Raw genomic sequence first — 27,611 nt, 5'->3', positions numbered from 1 at the left:
CATGTCAAGCTTGAACTTCCTGAGTTTCTGTTTTACTGGTGGACATGCTGGGTTTGTGGGCAACTTGCGAGCCACAATGTATGTACTTAACCCGGTCATATCATCGTATGACCATGCAAAGATGTCCTCATACTCTTTCAAGAACTGTGTGTACTTTTCTTTTTTTGATGGTGACAAGTGGATGCTGATACGGGTTTCCTTGACAGTTTCGGAGTCTCCCAAGTTGATTCTTTCTATTTCGTCTAGATTGGACTTAGGCTTGTTCTCAAAGTCTTCTACTTCTCTGACAATTTCCTCGGGTATGACATCTTCTTCTTCTGAATCACTATCCTTTTGTTGTGTTGTCTCATTACATGTCACAGTTGTTGGTTCATCGAGACAGGAAATAGTAATGTTGTATAGATAACGATATGAGAGAAAAATGGTAATAATAAATATTGATTTATTGAAACATAAAAGAGATTTTTAACAACGTTTTTTGGAACATTGGAAATATTATTTAAAACAAAATGCCAAAAGGGAAATCATTTTTCTTAGAAAATAAACAAAACAATGTTGTTCAGCCTTGCTACCCCGGGACTCGTCACACCCTGGATGGTCTGACAGTCCAATTCATGAGGAATGATCCTCTCTCCACAGCTCGGATGGTAGGTCCTTCCTCCTCCTCCTCCTCAACAATTATACAACAATCCATGTCCTCCTCTTCCAGGAACAGGTTCCTTAAGGATGTCAGTGCTTCTTCCTCATCTGATCCCCATATGATGTCCGCCTATTGGAAAGTCTAGCTCAAGTGCGGTATAGGCTGCTCCAATGGATAGTACGGACCTCGCCATGGTGGTGACCAGTCATTGTATTCTTGCCAGGTGTATTAATACCCCAGCCCAAAAGTGGTACCATGGTACTTTGGCTGTATCGGCTTGGTGATGCCTTGAATACTTTTACCAAGATCATTGCCAGGCTCATACCCTCCCCAGTTCTTCATGCTTTCTATCTTGCCATCCCACCACTTATCTTTGTCAATTGCATTGACCCGGTCGATGTGATGATAAGTTTCTCCACCTAGCTTTATCATATTCTCGACCATCGGAATAGTCTGACGGGTGTAAATGGGGTTGCTCCCGTCTCCATGGATAATCACCTCCTGATGGTTCCACTCAAATTTCACTACCTGATGCAAAGTTGATGCCCCAGCCCCAGCAGCGTGTATCCATCGTCATCCCAACAACAGATTGTAGGATGCAGATATGTCCAGCACCTGAAACTCGACATCAAACCATGTAGGCCCCATTTATAGATAGAGATTAATTTCCTCGATGGCATCTCTCTAAGACCCATCAAATGCCTTTACGTTCATGGTCCCTTCTCATATCTTGTATAGGCCTTTGCCCAACCTCTTCAGTGTTGTTAGTAGGCAAATATTGAGACTGGATCCTCCATCAATCAGGACCCCGGTAATGATGTAGTCTTCGCATTGCACTGTGATATGCACCGCGCTATTGTGATTCAAACCCTCAGGCGGCAACTCATCCTTGTGGAAAGTGATTTTGTGACTTTCCAATACCTGTCCCACCATGTTAGCCATTTCTCCGCTTGTGATGTTATTTGGCACATATGCTTCGTTCAACACTTTCATCAAAGTGTTCATGTGTGCTTCTGAGTTCTGTAGCAGCTACAAGATAGATATTTGAGCAGGAGTCTTGTTCAGATGATCAATGACCGAATACTCTCTTGCTTGTACTTTCCTCCAGAGGTCATCTAGACCTGTTTCAATAACGGGAGGTCAGTTAGAGGCCTATTTTCTGGACTCTTCCAAATGCTCGGGTGTATAGACCCTTCCAGTCCTAGTCATCCCTTGTGCAGCACCAAATTCCCCCATTTGGGTTTTTCCTTTTCTTCTAGCTTTGGCCACATAATCCCATGGTACAGCCTCGATGCTGAAAGATGGTGTGGTTGATACAGCCACTGTAAATGGTGTGGCTACTTTCACCTAAAATGGAGTAGGTGCAACTGTAGGGGGTGCTACCTCAACTTCAAATGGGACTGATGCAGTTACCTCGACCTCCACCGGCGGCTGTACTTGCACTATAATGGGATTAAGTGTGACCGCGAGTTTCTTGGGGTGGTCACCCTCTTTGATAAGTCCAAGTGATCCCTCCGGATCCCATTCTTCATTTTTTCTCTATCACATTGACACCTTCACCCTTGTGATCTGGGAAGGGGTTATTGCGGACATTAGGTATGGCCTCCTTTTCCTGGATGATCTTGTTGTCAATCAAAATTTGGATTTTGTCCTTCAACGGGAGGCATTCATCAATGGTTTTCCCTATCATAACGAAATGGTACGCACAAGTCTTATTTGGGTTGACCTATGGGGATAAGTTCTCTGGGGCCACAGCAAGGATGGGAAAGACGTAACCAGTAGCTTTCAACCTCTCATATAGCTGGTAGATGGGTTCAGCAATGGCATTGTATTTTTTGGGAGGCCTGCTGTCAAAATGAGGTTGCGGTCTTTGGTAATTTTGACGAGTTGGAGGTGAGTGAAAATGTGATGGTTGGGAATTATAGGTATGATAGGCGGTGGCTAGTTGGGAATATCTGGGGGATGAGGGTTGATATGTAGGTAGAGGTGACGGTTGATAGGTGGGTGGAGGTGCTTGATACGCAAGTTGAGAGGTTCGGTATACGAATAGAGTTTTGGGCCCTTGGGCGACCATCACTGCTCCCACGTCCTTCTTCTTAGATATACCCCCTGACTGCAATACTTTATTAGTGGCCTGCAATGCCTCAAAGTTTGTTACCATCCCGCTTTTGATGCCTTCTTCGATCCTTTTGCCAAGTTTGATGATATCAGAGAACCTATGGTTTTCAATAACCATCAATCTTGCATAATATTGCGGATCCTGTGCTCTGACAAAGAACTTGTTCATCCGTTCCTCGTCCAATGCTGGCCTGACATTGGCCGCTTCTGACCTCCTATGAGTAGCATACTCGCGGAAAGTTTCGGTGGGCTTCTTCTTGAGGTTCTGAGTGTAGAAGACATCTGGTGCATTCTCTGTGCTGAACCTAAATCGGTCCATGAAATCAGATTCCATACTCACCCAGTTGGGCCATTTCTTGGGATCCTGGCTGATGTACTAAGACAAGGCATCTCCCGTAAGACTCCTCATAAAAAGCTTCATCCGGATCTTTTCATCTTTTCCGACCCCGATAAGCTTGTCACAATAGGTCCTTAAATGAACCCTGGGATCACCTATACCGTCAAACATCTCGAACTTGGGAGGTTTGTAGTCCTCTAGAAGTTCTACATCCAGCTGTATGCATAGGTCTTCATAGTTCAGACCTTCTATCCCCTTGCCTCCTTCTACGCCTTGAACTTGACTGGTCAACTTCTTGAGATCCTCGATCAGGTTCTTAATGAGCATGTCCTTCTGAACAAATTCCGGTGCATAGGAGATGGATTGAGTGGAGTGAGGTAGGGTCTCCACATATATAGGGTTGTTTTGGTGACCTGGAATTTGAGTATAGTGGTGATCATTGGTGGAATTCTGGGGTTCAGGAATGATTGGTGGAGTATTTTGTGGAGTGTGGTAGGTGTTTGGCTGGTATTGTGGTGGGATAGTTTGGTTTGTGGGGGAGTTGTATAATGGTGAGGTATGGGAGGATTTTGTGGGTGCTTGTTGGGTGTGTTTTGAGGTGGTGCGGATTTCTGAGTGTTTGGATGACTGATGTCTGGGATGCTGAGTGAGAAGGATAGGTTTGCACATTCCGAACATGCTCAAGCTCACCCTGCTTCATTTGGGGCCAGAGTACCCCGACCATCATAAGTTTCTACATGTTCAACCTGTGTGCCTTTCTGGAGACGTTCAAATCTTCCATTTTTGCTTTTCCTTAGCCTTTTGGTGGACTGGGAGGAGGAGAAGGTGGAGGGCCCCTAGATCTTGTGTGATAAGTTGATGATGCCAGTATGCAGGAACCAACCTTTGGGGAATGGGAATAATGAAAAGAAAGAAAGAAAAACAAAATGTAGCCAAGTCAGTAATGATTCTGAAAAGTTTGCAGCTATTTAAACTCGTATCGCGGGAATATGGATTCGCGTCCTGATTTGGAAGCCCCGTTGTGCCCGAGGTAGGCCTAGAGACAAATAAATTTTGAAAAATTTAGTGCCAATAATTGCCTCATTTCATTCATGCGAAAATAGACGACCCAAAATGATACTAAATAAAATAATGTCACTAATGGAACTTGGCCTTATTACATTTAAAAAGCAAGTAAACCTAATCTATTTGGTCCCAGAAGGACCCTCTTCAGACCGGATGCTCTTGTCGATCAATTCCCCCAGTTCGCACAGGTTCAGCAGTAAGAATGCCCTTGCCAAACGCCCTCCTTCGTTTCTCTCAGCGTTTTGGCAATCGGTGACTCTCCTCCTCATTTTCCCTTCCAGTTCCATCAGACTGTACTCCAGATACTCCAACCTTTCGCTAGATTTAACAGCCATTTCATTCCACCCATTGATCATTTCCATGTCGGCCTTATGCTGCTCCATATGCTCAGCTTTAGACTCACGAACTCTCTTGCGCAATTTGTTGTACTTTACCTGTGCTTCGGCAACTTCGTCTATAACCCTGTTTCCTGGACCAACCCTTGGCTCGAAGATCCACGCTATGTTATCATCCAACTATGTGGGTTAAAAGTATGTATGACCTACATGATATCGATCCGGCTCAATGGTATCCTTTTCCACGATAATCTTCAAGCTCCACATGTGTTGTGCTTCATTCATATATGGGATGGAGTCACCCTGAAAATCGGCTATAAAGTGACTCATCTTAGCGACTCGCGGTACGACTTGTCTCCTTCCTGCTTGTCTCATAACCCTGAGGGGAGTGTAAGGGTATATGCCCCTTAACTCAATTAGTACCAAGTGGGGAGTATCCATGTATCTGATGATGAACTCTTCAGTAGGGAACTATTCGAACATCCATTGAACCTGTTCCTCAGTCAGATTGTGGAAAAACTGTACCCATCCTATAGCGTCTTTTGGTTGAGCAAACATGTTCGGAATATATGTCATTTTCTTGGGATGGTGGGAGGCTATATGATCATTCCACGGTCATCGTGGAAACTTTTGACGGTATTGACCCTATTGGAGATGTTCTAGCAGCCAAACTTGCAGCAGCAAATTGCAACCCTCGAAGAATCTGAACCCCTTCTGACAGCGTTCCAAGGCTTGATACATATCTGCGATGATCATAGGGACAATGGTATATGTCTGCCATAGTTTTTGCCACCATGGCCAGCCTAGTGTGGATTCTTTCCCCTTGGAACGGGACACTAGCATGCCCAAGAAACACACAATGAACACAAAGACCCTACGATGAAACCAACCCAAGGAGGTGATGGAGAATTCATCATCTAAGATACGGTAAGACCTGCTATGACCGTATCGCTCATAAAGGAAATCGAAAGGTACATAAGAGTTTTTTAAGCACTCCAAGTCATCATTCTTTTTTAACCCGATCATCTTCAAAAATCCCCTAGTGGTGCGGTTTTCTGGTGCCAATTCTCACGCTCCAAAACCAAGAAGCGCGACCGGCGCTCAACCGAGTAAACCCGACTAAGCAAGCCTGATAGGTTTTATGCTACCCAAACTAATTCATGAATAAATAGGAGATAAATTCTATCAATCATACTTTATATATATTTCATTAACCTCCATTTTGTTTTCATTAGCAGTTTCAACCATAATATCTAGAATATTACAAGTTTTATACATCCTTGCCAAATATCAATATGTCTAATTTAATTCCAATACCTGACACCACCCATAACCTGTCTACGGAGCCTCTAAATACAACTGAAGAGAAATATGAAAATGCCGGCAACAAGGCTCCGGCTATACCTTAAAATACAAGTACATGATGAACAGATGATACAGGACCACGAAATGAAGTGGGGCTCACCAATTCGGATCAAAAGAGGATACGCCACTAGTTGCGACCAACACTATCTGCTATGGAACCACCTATATCTATTTAAAGATGTAGCGCCCCAGGCAAAAGGGACATTAGTACTATCGAATAGTACTAGTATGAATAGCTAAAAGTCCTCTTTCAAAATCGAATACCAATGTAAAAAAAGACAACCATGTAAACAACAAGTAACAATCAATGATATCCAAAGGCCAAGTTAAACATAACAATTTTTCAATATACGAAAGTTCATATGGTGTAAATGAAACTCGGGATATGAAGAGAATATTATTATTGGATAGAAGATATTTAATACCGATTCACCACAATTCACAATACCACTATTCACAATGCCATTTTTCACAATATGCACATCACAACCAACTCCCAATTTCAATCACAATTTCTGTGCCTTTATATACATATACATATTCCACCGTGAATCTTAGCACGGAGTCCAATCACGACCCGACCGGCTAGGTCATCTCCCTTCGAGACATTTTCCACAATATCAATTCCCATTTCAAGCATAATTCCACTATGTGTGCTACATGGCGTCCGATCTCGGCCCGATCGGCTGAGCCGTCTTATTTGAGACGTGTACCTCAATTACAATTTCATTGTCACTTTCCAGTTTTAATATCAACACAATACCACCATGTGTGCGACATGGCATCCGATCTCGGCCCGATCGGCTAGGCCGTCTTACCATGACGTTTTTCCTTTTCCATCAATCATCTCATTTCAAGTTTATATCACACATATCAATTCATCGGCACTTGGGGCCACAATCCTTACATCATACTTGGCACTTGGCCGCATTTCATAATTCGAGTTCTTTCCACATATTTCACACCAATATCAATTCCAACATTAAACATTTCAATTCAAGATAATAGGCACATACGAGAGCAATTATGGGTCGTAAACATAAAGAGGGTTCCACACATTTCGGCATAACCATCTCAAATCAAACTCGACTTGAAGTCTTGACATTTTAGCACATTTTTCACATTCTTCACACATTCTTATTTGACAAAATAGCATATTGAAAGCATTGAGATACATATTACACATATATTCTTGCCACATAAATTCATTTAGTTCACTTCAAACATCTTTATAGATTACCAGCAACTAGGCACAATCAATCAAATACATTTGGTACACATAAGAGAAATTAAGAGTATCAACCATATCGAGTCTTCTCACACAATTTGGCATACTAACCTTTATTTGAAACACGACTCAAAGCCGTAACATTTTAATACGCAAATCATACTTATATTATATATATATATATATATNATATATATATATATATATATATATATATATATATATATATATATATATATATATATATATATATATATATATTTTATTCTTAAGGCTCATTTCGGAATAGTCAAGTTTATAGGTAATAACCCCGAATATAAGATTTATGAACTTTGAGCCAACCATACTTGAACTTATGAAAACATTTATGGAATTCGATTCTAAGAGAGAAAGTTTAGCCAACATACCTTGTTTATGCATTCCTTAAGTTACTGCAACGTTCTGAAAATTTTAGCAATCCCAATCTACTTTGAGAAATAACAAAAATCGAACACAAATTAGGAACATACTCATGGTTTCGGCTCATTTGAGCATTTTATCAAACACTAGTTGTGCATCTTAATTTCAAAGCTCTTTTACAAGATTTCCCTCATTCCCCAACCCAATCTTTACTTATTTGTGTTAAAAAATCTTCCCTCAAACTTAATTTGTACATGCATATATAGATAATACTATTAGACCCAAGAATCATACCTCAATAACCCATCTTATACCCCAAACTCAAAATTAAGGTCTAGTGTATAGAACCTTACCTCTTAGATGAAGATCTTGTGACTGGGTTCTTTGATTCTTGAAGATTGATGCTAGATTGGATGGTTTGAATGTTGGGTTCCTCCTTTTGTCTCTAAAATGCTCTCACCTCTCTCTAGAATGCTCATAAAATCACCCCAAAATGATCCCCAAAGTCTATTTATCAAAATGGGGTCGGGTTATGAAAATAAGGAAATGAAGCCTCTGAAACAGGGTCTGCGGTCGCATAATAGACCGCAAAATTGGTATGTGGGTCGCATAATGCACCGCAAAACTGGTGCTCAGAACTAGGCTACATTGGATAGGTCTGCGACCATTTTGCGGTCGCATAACCACTTCTACGGTTGCAGAATTGGCCGCAGAATGGGATTTTGCCAGCTTTTGGTAATTTGGCCATAACTTTGTGTAGGAGTGTCCAAGTGATGAACGGTTTGAAGCGTTAGAAAATAGACTCGAGTACCTTTCATTTTACAGGTTGTTCATCACATAAAACCTTAGATATATTTAGATATGCTCGTCCAACATGGGAACTTGTGCGAACTCATTTTGAATTTTAGCCTATTATGAAATTTTTCAATTTTACTTAGGCCTTTCCTTGGACCCCAAATTACTTATTATAAGACTTATACACTTATTTACCAAATCCAATTGATGCCCATCATGTTAATAGCACGTAAAATATTATAATTAGCTTATCTCGCACCACGAAATTCTAAATTACTTAGCAAAATTTTCCGGGGCCTTACATTCTCCCCCGCTTAGGATCATTTGTCCTCGAATGAGGAGTAGAGTCCGCCGTAAATGCTTAACATAATATATTCCTTTTTTTTTTCACATATCTCAAGTCCCTAAATTTTGACTAACTCCTAAGTCTTTCAGAAATTTCGGCAGAGTCTCCTTTGTAACTAGGCCTATCCACCTGCCAGAGAACCACAAAAAAAAAAATCCTAGAAACACATCAACAACTCGACGAAGCACCACATTTTATATATCAATAACACGAATCTCAGTATTACGAGCACTACATTATCATAATGATACCTGGACATGGACTGTACATTTTTTTAAATCATAACACCTATAAGGTACCTTTCAAATCAAAACCAATTTCTATACAATCGAGAGAAAACATTTTATTTTCACAACACTCTCGGCCTTCAATGTGGCCTCTTATACTTACAGACTTCGCCACAACACATTCACGGAAACAATCTCCACTCCCAAACTTACCTAACAAGGATGACAAATAGATACCCTTCATAGGCAAACTTTCCATTAACTTCTCTTTCAATAATTTCCACCGGAATGATGGACAAAGGATTTCCAACTACCTTCTTAGACATAGACATATGAAAACAGATAATACAGTGAGAACAACGATGGGAAAACATCATACTCATAGTGTGGCCTAATGTGAAATACACTTATGTCACCTTTATTAAAAATTCACGTAACATCTTAAAGGAGAAAAATATTGAGAATAACCCGTTCACCTTCCTAAACTCTAAACCTCTACGCGAACACCCATGCTAAACCTTTGATGACCTTCAACAATTACTCTATGATGTGCTATCATAAACTGACCATAAAATTACCTATCGAATATATACAATCACACGGCGATGCTTCCTCTTTGACATGTTTGAACCTTCAATACCCAATAGATTTAATACAATGAGGAACAACGGAGTACAAGATCAAGCTGGAATTATTCAGGAATCCATTAATGAGCTGAGTAGAGTATTTCATGAGAATATACGCTAAGAGAAACGAAGATTACTACTAACAATACTGACATGCTTAATCACTGTGACAACATCAATTATTAGACAAATGAGGCATAGAGGTAACTAGTACATTGGCAATAGAAATCATTAAGGAGGAATATTCAAGTACTTAACCCAGTCGTCTCCTGGAGTGTAGGGAAAATCAGTTTATCAAGAATGAGAATACTCTGGCACCTTGAAAGCGACATGGGTTTCAAAATACCTAAAGTTGAATTACAATCCTAACGTTAGCTGACACAAGGAATCTATGCCAAAAGCCCATGAGGATGAAAAGAAGTTGAACACCTAAGAGATTATCATATTTCAAATAGCTTAACCCTTCCTGATAATTGATCCTATATGAGAGAACTAAAGATACGACAACTTGTCTTACAAATCAATATGCTCATGATATGTGTAAAAATTTGAAGCCATCTAATCTCAACCTTTCACGAGTGAAACCACATTGCTAGGACATCTTAATATTGGGATGAATACATGAATTGGTTAGAGGGGTTCTAATGGCAGACATGATATTCCGGGAGAAAGACAAATAACACTCATATCCACCCAGGGAGGTGGAATACCAAGGGTAGCAAAACTCCCCACGCATAATAATTGTAGACATGTGATTTTTGACCCTCCCCAAGATTTTTCATATTTTAGCATGTAAATATTTAATGTAGGCCTAATATAGCTATTTCAACTATTTTTGACTTCTTTACTTTATTTTATTACCAGAAATGAAAATTACAAAAATATTTTAGTTTATGTATTTTTCATAAATGTTGAAAAAAATACAAAAAAAATAGTACCATATTTTTATCTTTATATAATTTCGAAAATACAAAAATAGTTTCATGTTTAGTTTAATTAATTAGGATTAGCTTTGACATGGTGTAGTATTCCTATCTTATTTTAAAAGATATTGTGTAGTCTAGGGACCCTTTTAGACTTTTTTTTTAGGACAAAAAATAAATAAAAAGACCCTAAGGACTTAACACAAAAGGACCTAGGGACTAATTGGCAAAATACACAAAATATAAACCTAGACTCTACACCTATAAGACCATATACACAATAAAAAGAACGCCCAAAAAGAAGGCTAAAGAAAAAGGCTGCGCAGCTTTACATAGAGACCCCCGCTTCCCTGTAAGCTTACCAAAAACCACCCAAACGACCCCTGCTTCTTGCTCGATCCCAACCACAGCAGCCATTAGCAACCTTCTCACACCACCCAGAGCCGCTGGACCTCACCTGAGAGAGACGGAAAAGGGAAAAACACTAAGGGAAGAGGGGATCGATTTTTTGGAGTAAAATACAAACAGAAGACCACGGAAAATTGAAAAGAAAAATTAAGGCTTGGGCTTGGTTTTCTGAGTTTGATGTTTTGTGGCTTTTCATTTGGATCTTTAATATAAAAAATATTAAAAAATCAGTTCAATTTAATTTCAGTTTGGCTTCAAATCAGAAAATACACAAGGAGTTTCAGTTTTCATACATGGTTTTTAATCATAGAGCTTAGTTGAAATTCGAGATTGGTTTGCCGTTGGTGGTCTCATCATTGGAAATTCGTCGTTTGCCGCTCGTGGTTCGTGATTTCGGTTGATTTTTGCGGTGTCGAGTTGGTCGCTCAAAGTGTATTCATTGTCGATTTTGATTTTATTAAAGCTTCTGCTTCAACAGGTTCATTATATCATCTCATCTCAATGTTTATTAACTGTGTTCAGTAATTTGTTGATGTGCTATGTTACGTGGTTGGGGCTGCTTATTTCTTCCTTAAATCTCTTTTGGTTCATTGTTTAGCATATCCTTACTATTTTGAAACTTAATTGAATATTTACCTTGTTGGTTTATTAGTGGCTGAGACCTTTAAATTTTGCCTTGGTTGACCACAAAGTCTTTTCTTGTAAACTTGCAGTTGCATGGATATAATTATAGGTAATTTTGACGCCATTGTTGGTTCATGGGTCAAAGCTAAAGAATAATTGATAATTCCCCCGTGCTTTAGCAAGTCTAGGTGTTGGCTTTTCCCGTATTACTCTTTATGTAGCTTACGCTAATTACAATTGTTTTGCTCGTGGCCCTTACCTAATAAATTTTAACTCTTTAGAAATTGAGGTGCGTTGTGCCCAACAAAAATGACCATCGCATGGCCCTCGTTTTTTTAATTAATCTTGTATTGATCCTTAGAATTCGAGGCGTGTCATTTAGCAAATTCCATGGCCCTCGCAAAGTGCAAACGCGTAGTTGCTTTGAGCGCGTTATTTAATAATATTACCTTCCTAAACTTGGGTGCACATTTATGTGACCCAAATCCAAATCTCAACGTTAAATAAAATGTGTTATGGACTGTGGGTGCATTTATGTGACGCGGTTTGAAACATATTTTAAATGACGTTGCAATTTTCTTAAAAAATGAATAAAGCGATTTAAAAGTTAAAATTGCACATAGATTCAAAACGTATTAAAATCAGATAATAGGCCAAATTATAACAGTTGAGCGACCGTGCTAGAACCACGGAACTCGGGAATGCCTAACACCTTCTCCCGGGTTAACAGAATTCCTTACCCGAATTTCTGGTTCGCGGAATGTAATACAAAGTCAATCTTTCCTCGATTCGGGATTTGAACCGGTGACTTAGGACACCATAAATCTCCCAAGTAAATTCTTCAAATAAATAATCTCATTTCGATTGTCCTTTAATTGGAAAAACTCCCTTTATTATACCCTCTTCCGGGGGGTGTAGTAAAAAAGGAGGTGTGACAGCTCTGGCGACTCTGCTGGGGACACAAACCCAGAACTTCGGTTCAGGGTTTAAGAATTCGAGCTTAGAATAATTGTTATGTTTGGCTTTATCTGATTTTCCTACATGTTTCCTGCTAAATGTGCTAAATGCTTTACCGCTTTGATATTATCTGAATTGTATATAAATTGTGCCGAAGCCCTTCTCTTCTCACCTCGGGGATGTGCTTACTGGTTGAGACTCCCTATTCTGTTAGTGTCATACCCTGAAATAAGAAAGAGGCTCGGACAAGTTACTAAGCCGGACGATCTTGCGGGTCCCCGGTACGTAGCCCCCTCCTCGACTCGAGTTGTCCGCTCGGGTACACAGTCTAGAACATATACCCAGGTTTTGAACCTAGAATAACTCAGCCTCATGCCGGATCCCTAGTAGGAACGCTTATCTGCATCATGTGTATTTTGACTTAGGGGACTCAACACAGGGGTTGAGTCCGTCTAGGACAGGTATACCCAAAATAACAGACCATCTTGATGCATCCTATGTGCTACATGTTGCATTTATTCAAGGGTAAAAGGGTCATTTGGCGGACCAATGATAGTTGAGGGCAAATGAAAAAATGAAGAAGAAACAATGAAAAAAGAAAGAAAACAAAGAAAAGAAAAAGAGAGGGTGAAGTGTGAAAATAGAGCAAGTAGATCCAATTATTTCTTTTGCCACATTGTGTTAAGAAAAAGAGAGAGCTCAAAAATTCAAAAAAAAAAAAATAGATTTTGCACCATTTTTCAAAAATCAAAAATCAAAAATCAAAAAAAAAAGGGGAAAAGAAAATCCAAAAAGATTTTGCATGTTTCATTATTTTTCTAGAAAAGCAAAAAATATGTTTTCTCTAAGGTAGTTGTTGTTTAATTTTCACCCATATCCAATCTGCCCGAACTACGCATACCTGATTCTCGTCTTTCGGGGCGTGATACGTAGGCAACCCACATAGGGTCCGATCTTCCTAGTAAATCTTAGGTTCTTGGCTTTGCGGGGTCTCAGCCAAATTTTGTACTTCTAGCCACCTTTTGGCTAAATAAGTCATTTTGAAAACATTAATCGCAATCATGTCTTGCATGCGTCTAATAGAGAATGTTATTGTCTCACATAGTGTTGGTTTAAGTTTTCTCATACAGGTGTGAATTTACTAACCGGAGTTTGAGCAGGACAGATACCCCAGGACCGCTGCATTCAGGAGTTGCTTAAGGAGATTTATTTTTATTTTTATTTTTAGTTATTTTTGAGTATGTTTTTTTATGTCGTCTTTTACTTTCTAGTTTTGTACAGTAATGTCAGGTTTTTTTTTTTGTTATTGTACTTTTTATTTTGTATTTGAAAAGGCGTGGTATAACTCAAAAATCCAAAAAAAAGGATGTTGCATTTTATATTTCCGGTATAAGTTTTCTTTAGAATACTAATTCTAGAAATGAAAAAATTGAGGTTATTTTTCCTTTAGGCAATTAATATCTAGGACTTAAAATGAATTATTTTTATGTTTCCTTTAAGTATATTAGGACCAAAATTCAAAAAAAAAAAAAGAATTTTCTTTTAGTACTTCTTTAAAAGCTTTCTTTAAGGTGTTAATTCCAAAATCCAAAAAGATTTTCTTTTGAGGTGTTTCTTTGGGAAATTAGTGAAAATGAAAAAAAATTATTTTCATTAGAACTTTAGGATATTGTACATAGAAGAAAAAGACAACATACTTGATCTTTGATTTATTTTCAGAGTTTCTCTTTTACGCAATCAAAATTGAAATCCAAAAATATCTTTTATTGCTTGTTTCGAAATCTTGCTTCAGGATATCAATTGAAAATTCAAAACACTTTTCTGTGGTTTATTCTTTAGATTTTTCTTCCTAAAAATAAAAAGAATCAAAAAGTATTTTTCTCTTCTAGGATATTTCCTTAATAGAGTATTTGTTTCAAAAGAAAAAGAAAAAACATGCCCGTTAAGCTCGAGTTTAGAATAGGTTATAGAATATTAAGTCTAGAAAATTCAAACAAAAAAGAAGAGATTTGCTTCTTTTTGTTTTTCTTTTCTCATCAGAGTAGTCATTATGGTAAAAAAGAAAAAAAGGAGAATGTCAGTTTGTTTACTTTATTCCCGTTCTTCCAGAACTATGCAAAGATCTGATTCATGCGGGGTCATGATACGTAGGCAATCTATATAGGGTTCAATCGAATCATTCTTTTATTTATTTAAAGGGAAAAAAAGAGGAAAAATGGGAAAAAAAGAAAAGGAAAGGAAAAAAGAGGCAGAATTGTGGGATGTGAGAAATGAGAAGGAAGAAAAAGAGTGATAATTAGAAAGAAAAAGAAAGAAAATGAGCAAGCTAAGAAGTGTGGGGGAAGAAAAAGAGAGGTTGACATAAACAATTGGGATGATGCCAACTGACTTTGTACCCTCGAAGTCATTTTTAGAACCGATAACTGTGGCTAGGTGCATTGCACGTAAAGTGAAATTATCTTATGTTAAATGCCCTAACGCTAACGTGATGGTTTCATTTTGTCATATCATTTAAGAAAGGTGGCTGGCTTTGTGGTTTTTAAAGTAACTCTTCCATACAACACAAAGGAAAAAGGCAATGGCAGAGAACAGCAGAACTGAGTGGGTCGATACGGGTGCCCAAAAGCAATTTTTCAGACCCATATGCGAAAGGCTTTGATCCTGCTGTTCGATGCATGTACCACTCTAAAGTCCGGGGGCATAGCATTGAAGATTGTCACTCTTTAAAAAGGGAAATAGAAAGAATGATTCAAGAACGGGTAGTTGTGGTCAATGACAGTGACAGGGAGCATGCGAATCCTCTTGGAAACTTGTTGATTAAAGTTGATAACGGTCTTGGCAGTATTGATGCGAAACTCAGTGGCTAAGATGTCATGCTTGGTAATTGGGAAGACGCTCCATTTCTTGGTCAGTCGGAGTGGAGTTTTGGTGGTTTATTTTGTTGTCATTTCTGTTGTCCGGGTTATTTCAGGGTTGTAATCCGGACATTGTCTTGTGACTCAAACCCTTCTATCCTTTTATTTTGTCTAGTTCCTTTAGTCGTAGTATCTCATTTAGTGTTATCTAGGTTTGTTTTAGGGTTGTACCCTAGGTTATTTTGCTTGTTTTCCTGTTCAAACCCTTTCATCATCTGTTTAATGCAATTCTCTGTTTTCTGCTATTTCTGGTCATTTTTTTTAGTTCTCTTCTCCTTTTACAGTTCTTTTCATGCTGGTTCTAGTGACATGACATGCACGCATAATTCTCAGCCAGATCTTTAAAAGTCAGTTTGGTCAGGAAGCAATGAAACATTTTTTGAAGATGATAGGGACGTTTGAGGGAAATAAGTAAGGGCATTTTGAGATCACTTCAAACCCGAATTGTGTGAAACTGCGGCAGATAGAACATAAAGGAACCATATATTAATACATCATGTTGCATCGGGTTGAAGCTAACGACAAGTTCACCCAAATTGACAGGGGCCGTTCGTGGTAATGAAAGTGAGAGTGTTGTCCAATGATGCTTTGTGTTTAACAAATGAAGAAGGCGAATGTGTGGATATGGTTATCAAGTCTGGTACAATCAAAAGATGTTATAAATGTGTTCCTCGATTTGTTTAATTGTGTTACTGTACTTGGCATGTTTTGAAGATTGGAATGACGAAGGCATTTTGTTCTACTATCTAAACACTTTATACTTCGTTACCCCTTTGAGCCTTATTTGTTTTCTTTCATACCCCTCTTTCGGAATCGGTAGCAAAGATCAGAAACACAAGCGTGAAAGATAAGTAGGAGAAAAAGAGAAAAGAAAAGAGTGAAAAGAGAGAGAAGAAAAGGAAGAAGAAAGAAGAAAAAAAAAGAAAAAAAAAGAAAAAAAAGAAAAAGAGAAGAAAAAGAAAAAGAAAAAGAAAAGAAAAAAACAACAACAAAACAACAAAACAACAAAAAGAGAAAAAGGAAGAAAGAAAAGAAAAGAAGAGAAAGAGGAAGAAAAGAAAAGAAGAATCACAACAACAAAGTAATTCCTATGTCATGAACTACGTTTGACTTGATCCCGAAAGGGTACGTAGGCAGCCTCTCTCTGAGGTTCAGTCACACCGAAATAAAAGTTCAAAAGCCCCCAGGCAAAGAAACTGGGGCAGAAGTTGTGGTTATGTAAAAATCTGATTCCAAAAGTTGTAAGTTTGAACCCATTCAAGTTGTTTTGAGCCTTCGTGATACCCTTTCTTTCTAACCCTATCCAAAAGCCCACATTACGGTCCAAAGAAAGACCTTCCGATCAGTCTTCGAAGAATTCCAAGTCAAGCAAGTAGAGGTGATTCATATCAGGGGCAACACTCCGGTCCAAACAAGGGAAATAAAAAATCAGAGAGCCTTATTGATGAAAGCCCTCACGGGTACCGCAAGGCGATAAAAGCTGAGAGAAATAAAAATGAGAGAGTCTTATTGGTGAAAACCCTCACGGGCACCTTGAAGCGATTGTAAGTTGAGAGAAAGAATAGAATGAGAGAGGCTTGATGGTGAAAACCCTTCGGGCACTACAAGTCGAATAAGGATTGTGAATCAGATTGGATAAGCGGAGCATTGAAGCCCAGTTTCACGGCAAAAAGGCACGACAAGAGTTGAACATCAGGTTTGCTAGACGGAATAGGCCACAGGTGCATGTCATGGTCATTAGAATTGGTATCCATATCTGATAGGTTTCTACTTTGTAGTTTTCTTGTTAGAAATCATCTCTTTCCATTGTCCTTTACTCTTTTCCTTTTGTCTTGTTTACTTCCTCTTCCTGAGTCTGTTTGGTCAGAACAAGTGAGAAATGACTTCAAAATTGGCCACCCATTTTCCAATTGCACAAAACGGGATCTGGCTAGCACATCAAAGTGGCATAAGTCAGGAAAGAATAACGCGGCACTGAGTTAGTAACAATCAACATGCCTTGGGGATTTATGCGAAATACAAAGGTTTGGGTATATATCAATTTATGAACAACGCAACAGATAGAGGATGTTGGGTGAACGGATCAAAGCTATTATCTGTGATGAGGTTGACAGAGAAAGTTGTTAACCAATGAAAAGCAAGGTCTTCCAAGCGGAAAGCAAAGTTATCATGGCAAGTGAAGGAGCATTAGACCTCAAGGACAGGACCAGGGGTTTAGTCAAGAAAGAACAGCATACACACTGAGTGGGTGGAAATTGACATGCTTTAGGATTCATGTGAAACAAAAAGGTTCGGTAAATGTCAGTTCATGAGCAATGCAACAGATAAAGGGTATTGGGTCTGAACGGTAAAGAGGTATTTTCTGTGATAAGGGTGGCAAAGAAATTGGTTAGTCAATAAGCAAGCGACGTCTTTCCAAGGTGAAATCAAAGTAATCATGGCAAGTGAAGGAGCAATCTCCCTCAAAGTCAAGGCCACAAACCAACCACCATGTTTAAACTCACAAGTTTTCTTTGTCTGAAACAGGGACGGAAGCTATGTTCATACCAAAGCTGGGAAGCTTGAATTTTTCAGGTGTAATGCCCCAATTCTGCTTAGGCAAAGGCTATTGAGAAGATCACACATCACCCCTAGGAGAAACACTTCCTAGTCGGGGTTTTCAAGTTATATTTTGTTTTAGGAGACGCACTTCCTAAATTAAGAGTTTACCCCTAGGAGACGCACTTCCTAGTCTGGGTCTTTCAGGAAGAGTTCATTCATAGGAGACGCGCTTCCTAGTTTGAATCATTGAAGTTTCACCCCTAGGAGACGCACTTCCTAGTTAATTGGGAGTTCATTCATAGGAGACGCACTTCCTAGTTTGAATCATTGAAGTTTCACCCCTAGGAGACGCACTTCCTAGTTTGGGTAGGTTATATTTTTGTTTTAGGAGACGCACTTCCTAAATTGAGATTTTCCCCTAGGAGATGAACTTCCTAGTCTGATTCATTTAAGTTCATTCATAGGAGACGCACTTCCTAAATTGGGAGTTCATTCATAGGAGACGCACTTCCTAGTTTGAATCATTGAAGTTTCACCCCTAGGAGACGCACTTCCTAGTTTGGGTAGGTTATATTTTTGTTTTAGGAGACGCACTTCCTAAATTGAGATTTTCCCCTAGGAGACGCACTTCCTAGTCTGGTTCATTTAAGTTCATTCATAGGAGCCGCACTTCCTAAATTGAGAGTTCATTCATTGGAGATGTACTTCCTAGCTTGAGTCATTGAAGTTTCACCCATAGGAGACGCACTTCCTAAATTTAGAATTCATTCATAGGAGATGCACTACCTAGTTTGAGTCATTGAAGTTTCACCCATAGGAGACGCACTTCCTAAATTGAGAGTTCATTCATAGGAGACGCACTTCCTAGTTTGAGTCATTGAAGCTTCACCCATAGGAGATGCACTTCCAAAATTGAGAGTTCATTCATAGGAGACGCGCCTCCTAGTTTGAGTCATTGAAGTTACACCTTTAGGAGACGCAGTTCCTAAATTGAGAGTTCATTCATAGGAGACGCACATCCAAGTTTGAATCATTGAAGTTTCACCTCCAGGAGACGCACTTCCTAGTCTAGGTTTTTCAGGTTATACTGTTTAGGAGACGCACTTCGTAAATTAAGAGTTTACCCCTAGGAGACGCACTTCCTAAATTGAGTTTCACCCCTAGGAGACGCACTTCCTAGTTTTGGGTCATTTAAGTTTATTCCTAGGAGACACACTTCCTAAATTGATAGTTCATTCATAGGAGACGCACTTCCTAGATTGAGAATTCATTCACCGGAGACGCACTTCCTAAATTGATAGTTCATTCATAGGAGACNNATAAGTCCCATCCTTTTCTCTTCATTACAACTCATTCGTTTTCAGAGTTTTTCTATCCTCAAAACCTTCGAGGTCATTGCATTTCATTCTCTTGAAGTCTTTCTATAAGATGCTTTAGTGTCAGTTCTATTCAAAAACAAAAGAAGGATGTCAAAGTTAACTACTAGCTTCTTAGTTAGATGGCACAACAAGGTGAGAACATGTCAAAAGAGAGTAAAACATGGAGGACCAATGGAAATCAGAGTAATAATCAGATGGTTGTGAGGGAGAAGCGAGGTTCACAAGAACGGAATAGAAACACCAAACAGTGGTATGAGGTAAAACATGTGGGTCATCAAGATCAGAGGGTTGAAAGTCAATTGGGAAATCGTGACAAGTCAAAGCAAGTCCAAAGAAGCAAGTCAGAACAAAGTCGGAAGCGGGAGCACGGCCAACAAGAATGCCAGTAGCTAACCACCATTTTACATTAACAAATTTTCTTTGATTGGAACAGGGGCAGAAAATTTTCTTTATTTTGTCGCAATCAGGCGCCCACCTGGAGAACAAGGGAATACATTTCAAGATTCAGCAATCAGGCGCCCACCTGGAGAACAAGGGAATACATTTCAAGTTTCAGCAATCAGGCGCCCACCTGGAGAACAAGGGAATACATTTCAAGATTCAGCAATCAGGCGCCCACCTGGAGAACAAGGGAATACATTTCAAATTTCAGCAATCAGGCGCCCACCTGGAGAACAAGGGAATACATTTCAAGTTTCAGCAATCAGGCGCCCACCTGGAGAACAAGGGAATACATTTCAAGTTTCAGCAATCAGGCGCCCACCTGGAGAACAAGGGAATACATTTCAAGTTCAGCAATCAGGCGCCCACCTGGAGAACAAGGGAATACATTTCAAGTTTCAGCAATCAGGCGCCCACCTGGAGAACAAGGGAATACATTTCAATTTAAGCAATCAGGGGCCTACCTGGAGAACAAGGGAATACATTTTAAGTTGTCGCAATCAGGCGCCCACCTGGAGAACAAGGGAATACGTTTCAAAGTTCAGTAATCAGGCGCCCACCTGGAAAATAAGGGAAGTACAATTCAAATTTTAGCTTCCAAATTTTTAGTAGTGTTTGGTAACGCGATGCGCCCGGCCACCAAACTGGGGCAGAAAATTCTTTTCTTTTGTTGTTGGTCTATCTTTGAAATCAGGAGCCCGCCTGGAGAACAGAGGCATTTATTTTCAAGTTTTTAGCAATCAGTAGCCCCGCCTGGAGAATAGAGGCACTTATTTTCAAGTTTTTAGCAATCAGGAGCCCGCCTGGAGAACAGCATTTATTTTCAAGTTTTTAGCAATCAGGAGCCCGCCTGGAGAATAGAGGCATTTATTTTCAAGTTTTTAAGCAATCAGGAGCCCCGCCTGGAGAACAGAGGCATTTATCCCAAGTTTTGGCAGTCAGGAGCCCACCTGGAGAACAAGGGAATATATTTCAAGTTGTCGCAATCAGGCGCCCACCTGGAGAACAAGGGAATACATTTCAAGTCGTCGCAATCAGGCGCCCACCTGGAGAACAAGGGAATACGTTTCAAAGTTCAGTAATCAGGCGCCCACCTGGAAAATAAGGGAAGTACAATTCAAATTTTAGCTTCCAAATTTTTAATAGTGTTTGGTAACGCGATGCGCCCGGCCACCAAACTGGGGCAGAAAATTCTTTTCTTTGTTGTTGGTCTATCTTTGAAATCAGGAGCCCGCCTGGAGAACAGAGGCATTTATTTTCAAGTTTTAGCAATCAGGAGCCCGCCTGGAGAACAGAGGCATTTATTTCAAGTTTTAGCAATCAGGAGCCCGCCTGGAGAACAGAGGCATTTATTTCAAGTTTAGCAATCAGGAGCCTGCCTGGAGAACAGAGGCATTTATTTTCAAGTTTTTAGCCATCAGGAGCCCGCCTGGAGAATAGAGGCATTTATTTTCAAGCTTTTAGCAATCAGGAGCCCGCCTGGAGAATAGAGGCATTTATTTTCAAGTTTTAGCAATCAGGAGCCCGCCTGGAGAACAGAGGCATTTATTTTCAAGTTTTTAGCAATCAGGAGCCCGCCTGGAGAACGGAGGCATTTATTTCAAGTTTTAGCAATCAGGAGCCCGCCTGGAGAATAGAGGCATTTATTTCAAGTTTTAGCAATCAGGAGCCCGCTTGGAGAACAGAGGCATATATTTTAAGTTTTAGGAATCAGGAGCCCGCCTGGAGAATAGAGACATATGTTTCAAGTCTTAGCAATCAAGCATCATTCGGAGAAATGGCAGAACATCTCAGATCACAATTCAAGGTAACAACAAAAGAGGCTTGCGGAAAGAATGCAAGTCAACAGTCCGAGATGATCAGTGGAAGTTAGTCACAATCCAAAATAATAAAAGAAGAGGAGAAACAAAAAGAAGGAAAAAGTGAATCCAAATGCAGAAGTAGAGAAAGATGTGAATTGCTTAAGACATGATTGGAGTCACAAGCATGGTGTGGTGTCCGGGTTTGATCCGAAAAGTTGAAGAAGAATGAACTAGCATCTGCAACTAGGAAGCGTCAAGGTTCAAATCTAAAGTCTGCATGAAGAACCACTCAAGACTCAAGATCAAGCTTCAGAAGACTTATAGATAGGAATCTTGTAACTCATAGTTGACAAGCTTAGCTAGTCTTTTCATTTCTTTTGATTTCGGTGTAATAGCAGGACCGCGGACCGGAACCTCGGCGGAACGGCACCTCGACTGACTCTCCACCTCGGCATACTCCATCATCTCACTCACTTCTGAACTACACGTGGCCTGATTCCTTTATAGCCAAGGATATATAGGCAGCTCAGATACCAGGGCTCGGTCACATTCCCCTTTTCTCAGTTTTAGTCTCCCCCAAATAAGGGTCGGGTCAAAAAACCTGTCTAGTCGTTCTTTGTCTGAAAACTCTTCGCGTTTCCAGTCAAAGAGGGGCAGCTGTAGACATGTGATTTTTGACCCTCCCCAAGATTTTTCATATTTTAGCATGTAAATATTTAATGTAGGCCTAATATAGCTATTTCAACTATTTTTGACTTCTTTACTTTATTTTATTACCAGAAATAAAAATTACAAAAATATTTTAGTTTATGTATTTTTCATAAATTTTGAAAAAAATACAAAAAAAATAGTACCCTATTTTTATCTTTATATAATTTCGAAAATACAAAAATAGTTTCATGTTTAGTTTAATTAATTAGGATTAGCTTTGACATGGTGTAGTATTCCTATCTTATTTTAAAAAACATTGTGTAGTCTAGGGACCCTTCTAGACTCTTCTTTAGGACAAAAAATAAATAAAAAGACCCTAAGGACTTAACACAAAAGGACCTAGGGACTAATTGGCAAAATACACAAAATATAAACCTAGACTCTACACCTATAAGACCATATACACAATAAAAAGAACGCCCAAAAAGAAGGCTAAAGAAAAAGGCTGCACGGCTTTACATAGAGACCCCCGCCTCCCTGTAAGCTTCATCTTCTCGACTAAACCAAGAACCACCCAAACGACCATTGCTTCTTGCTCGATCCCAACCACAGCAGCCATTAGCAACCTTCTCACACCACCCAGAGCCGCTGGACCTCACCTGAGAGAGACGGAAAAGGGGAAAACACTAAGGGAAGAGGGGATCGATTTTTTGGAGTAAAATACAAACAGAAGACCACGGGAAATTGAAAAGAAAAATTAAGGCTTGGGCTTGGTTTTCTGAGTTTGATGTTTTGTGGCTTTTCATTTGGATCTTTAAAATAAAAAATATTAAAAAATCAGTTCAATTTAATTTCAGTTTGGCTTCAAATCAGAAAATACACAAGGAGTTTCAGTTTTCATACATGATTTTTAATCATAGAGCTTAGTTGAAATTCGAGATTGGTTTGCCGTTGGTGGTCTCACCATTGGAAATTCGTCGTTTGCCGCTCGTGGTTCGTGATTTCGGTTGATTTTTGCGGTGTCGAGTTGGTCGCTCATAGTGTATTCACTGTCGATTTTGATTTTATTAAAGCTTCTGCTTCAACAGGTTCATTATATCATCTCATCTCAATGTTTATTAACTGTGTTCAGTAATTTGTTGATGTGCTATGTTACGTGGTTGGGGCTGCTTATTTCTTCCTTAAATCTCTTTTGGTTCATTGTTTAGCATATCCTTACTATTTTGAAACTTAATTGAATATTTACCTTGTTGGTTTATTAGTGGCTGAGACCTTTAAATTTTGCCTTGGTTGACCACAAAGTCTTTTCTTGTAAACTTGCAGTTGCATGGATATAATTATAGGTAATTTTGACGCCATTGTTGGTTCATGGGTCAAAGCTAAAGAATAATTGATAATTCCCCCGTGCTTTAGCAAGTCTAGGTGTTGGCTTTTCCCGTATTACTCTTTATGTAGCTTACGCTAATTACAATTGTTTTGCTCGTGGCCCTTACCTAATAAATTTTAACTCTTTAGAAATTGAGGTGCGTTGTGCCCAACAAAAATGACCATCGCATGGCCCTCGTTTTTTTAATTAATCTTGTATTGATCCTTAGAATTCGAGGCGTGTCATTTAGCAAATTCCATGGCCCTCGCAAAGTGCAAACGCGTAGTTGCTTNTGTGACCCAAATCCAAATCTCAAACGTTTAAATAAAATGTGTTATGGACTGTGGGTGCATTTATGTGACGTCGGTTTAGAAACATTATTTTAAATGACGTTGACTAATTTTACTTAAAAAATGAATAAAGCGAATTTAAAAGTTAAAATTGCACATAGATTACAAAACGTATTAAAATCAGATAATAGGCCAAATTATAACAGTTGAGCGACCGTGCTAGAACCACGGAACTCGGGAATGCCTAACACCTTCTCCCGGGTTAACAGAATTCCTTACCCGGATTTCTGGTTCGCGGACTGTAATACAGAGTCAATCTTTCCTCGATTCGGGATTTGAACCGGTGACTTGGGACACCATAAATCTCCCAAATGGCGACACTGAATTCTTTAAATAAATAATCCCATTTCGATTGTCCTTTAATTGGAAAAACTCCCTTTATTATACCCTCTTCCCGGGGGTGTAGTAAAAAAGGAGGTGTGACAACAATGACATAGTCAATGATTCTAGAAGTCGAGTGTGTAAAGACAACCGAACCCAATGAGACGATAAAAAATAATCATGGAAGGTCTGTAGATGTTCCTAATGAGTTCTCCATGGATTTTGACTTGAGAAGTACCCAGATGCTAATGAAAGACTGGAAAACATGAGAAACAGGCGTTGTGCTATGATAGCCCCCAAATGTGCATTTGGTCTTGACAGAGAGCCTATTGAGGGTCCTTATGAGAAAGGAAGTGTTATAGTGACACGATCTCTCATGGTTATCGAACAAGTGATGGGAAACTAGCGCAATGAATTCACTAACTAAGAAACACAATTAACACATGTTGTGTAGGTGTAAAGAGAAAATAAGCAATTGTTATGAGCTGGACATGCTTCTGCTATATTAACTCCCAAATTGCAATACAATACCACACCACGGGCAGCCACAATACTAGGAACAGGGTGAGCTGCTTACTGCGGGATGTCCCAAGTGGACACAAAAGTTATACTAAGATGGCGACACAAGATCTTCCTATGACGGAGATGTGAGGATCTCAATTTTTAGAGAGACTTTATGCACACGGTGACCATTTCGATTGAGATGCACTCATACGATAGGTGTTAAGGTATGCTCTTATGTTGCTAGATAGTGAGAAGGTTTTGTGATGATACTCGCAAGAGAGTAGAGTGACTGTTCAAACCGTATAAGCCATATACACTAGTGAGTAAAAGAGTGTCTCGAGAAGGATCGCAACACTGGGATGCTTTACATGGAACTCGACACCACATAGGTAAATTTTACGACGATGCATGTATAGGAACAAGCGAGTAGCTGTTTTCCATTAAAATAAAAAGATTCTGTAAGAAATTCATCGGGTATAGTCCCTTGTTGAGAATTTAGGAAAGCAAGTGGGAAGTATTAATCTAAGAGTTATGACTCAATTCAAAGACATAATTATAGATCTTAATTCCATAAAAGGATGTAAATAAGAGAATTTGTGATAGAGTGGATTCACGAATAATGCGCCTTGTTCAAAGAGTAGGTGTATGCAATGTTTTGTAATTCAACATCTTGTTAAGACCATGTTTATAAGAACTCTTCAATATGAATGTACATGTACAACAAGCAAAACTTTGTGTTGTTCATAATGATATACTGAGGAGCGACTTACTTGGTGACTTTAGCTTGATAGGGAAATAACTTTATCGATGCCCCTCGACTCCATATCTGTAACGCATGTTGGTAACATACTAATATACTACATTATCTGGTGGTGCAATGACATTAATAAGAATAGGGGTACTCCCCTCAGCAATAAGTCCTACCAATCCCTCCATGGCTCGACACATTCCCCGAACAAACTCTTGGGCAATCTCCCTCAGATTCAATGGTGGGATCATTCCCTCCTTACTACTTCAAACCGTGAATTATAGTTTCAAGATTTTCTCTTTTTGAGAATAAGACATAGCGAGGAAATTAGCTCCCTATCTTGAGCTCTACTGCACGATCGGGAGTATCAAAGAAGGGAGAAATTCCTAAATGTCCGAATAGCCTCCTACTTATCGATGTGGTCGACTACACACCGATAAGAAGGACTCTACTAGACACGGCTCTGAGACATCCTAGGACACTTTAAAACCTTAGGCTCTGATACCAAGTTTGTCACACCCCAAAACCAAGAAGCACGACCGACGCTCAACCGAGTAAGCCCGACTGAGCAAGCCTGTTAGGTTTTATGCTACCCAAACTAATTCGTGAATAAATAGGAGATAAATTCTATCAATCATACTTTATAAATATTTCATTAACCTCCATTTTGTTTTCATTAGCAGTTTCAACCATAATATCCAGAATATTACAAGTTTCATACATCTTTGCCAAATATCAATATTACTAATGTAATTCCAATACCCGACACAACCCACAACCTGTCTATGGAGCCTCTAAATACAACTGAAGAGAAATATGAAAATGCCAGCAACAAGGCTCTAGCTATACCTTAATATACAAGTTCATGATGAACAGATGATACAGGACCCCGAAATGAAGTGGGGCTCACCAAGTCAGCTGAAAAGAGGATACGCCACTAGCTGCGACCAACACTGTCTACTATGGAACCACCTACATCCATTTAAAGATGTAGCGCCCCCGGCGAAAGGGACGTTAGTACTGTCGAATAGTACTAGTATGAATAGCTAAAAGTCCTCTTTCAAAATTGAATACCAATATAAGAAAAGACAACCATGTAAACAACAAGTAACTATCAATGATATACAAAGGCCAAGTTAAACAGAACAATTTTTCAATATATGAAAGTTCATATGGTGTAAATGAAACTCGGGATATGAAGACAATATTATTATTGGATAGAAGATATTTAATACTGATTCACCAAAATTCACAATACCACTGTTCACAATATGCACATCACAACAAACTCCCAATTTCAATTACAATTTCTGTGCCTTTATATACATATACATATTCCACCGTGAATCTTAGCACGGAGTCCAATCACGACCTGAACGGCTAGGTCATCTCCCTTGGAGACATTTTCCTCAATATCAATTCCCATTTCAAGCACAATTCCACCATGTGTGCGACGTGGCGTCCGATCTCGGCCCGATCGGCTAAGCCGTCTTCTTTGAGACGTGTACCTCAATCACAATTTCATTGTCACTTTTCAGTTTCAATGTTAGCACAATACCACCATGTGTGAGACATGGCGTCCGATCTCGGCCCGATCGGCTAGGCCGTCTTACCAAGACGTTTTCGCTTTTCCATCAATCATCCCATTTCAAGTTTATATCGCACATATCAATTCATCGGCACTTGGGGCCACAATCCTTACATCATACTTGGCACTTGGCCGCATTTCATAATTCGAGTTCTTTCCACATATTTCACACCAATATCAATTTCCACATTAAACATTTCAATTCAAGATAATAGGCACATACGAGAGCAATTGTAGGTCGTAAGCATAAAGAGGGTTCCACACATTTCGGCATAACCATCTCAAATCAAACTCGACTTGAAGTCTCGGCAGTTTAGCACATTTTTCACATTCATCACACATTCTTATTTGACAAAATAGCATATTGAAAGCATTGAGATACATCTTGCACATATATTCTTGCCACACAAATTCATTTAGCTCACTTCAAACATCTTTATAGATTACTAGCAACTAGGCACAATCAATCAGATACATTTGGTACACCTAAGAGCAATTAGGAGTATCAATCATATCGAGTCTTCTCAGACAATTTGGCATACTAACCTTTTTTTGAAACACGATTCAAAGTCGTAACATTTTGGTACGCAACTCATACTTATAATATATATA

The sequence above is a fragment of the Nicotiana attenuata genome, unplaced genomic scaffold, assembly GCF_001879085.1.
Source record: "Nicotiana attenuata strain UT unplaced genomic scaffold, NIATTr2, whole genome shotgun sequence".
In the NCBI taxonomy this organism is placed as follows: Eukaryota; Viridiplantae; Streptophyta; class Magnoliopsida; order Solanales; family Solanaceae; genus Nicotiana; species Nicotiana attenuata.
The sequence above is the reverse complement of the archived record's forward strand: the minus strand, read 5'-3'. Positions refer to the sequence as shown.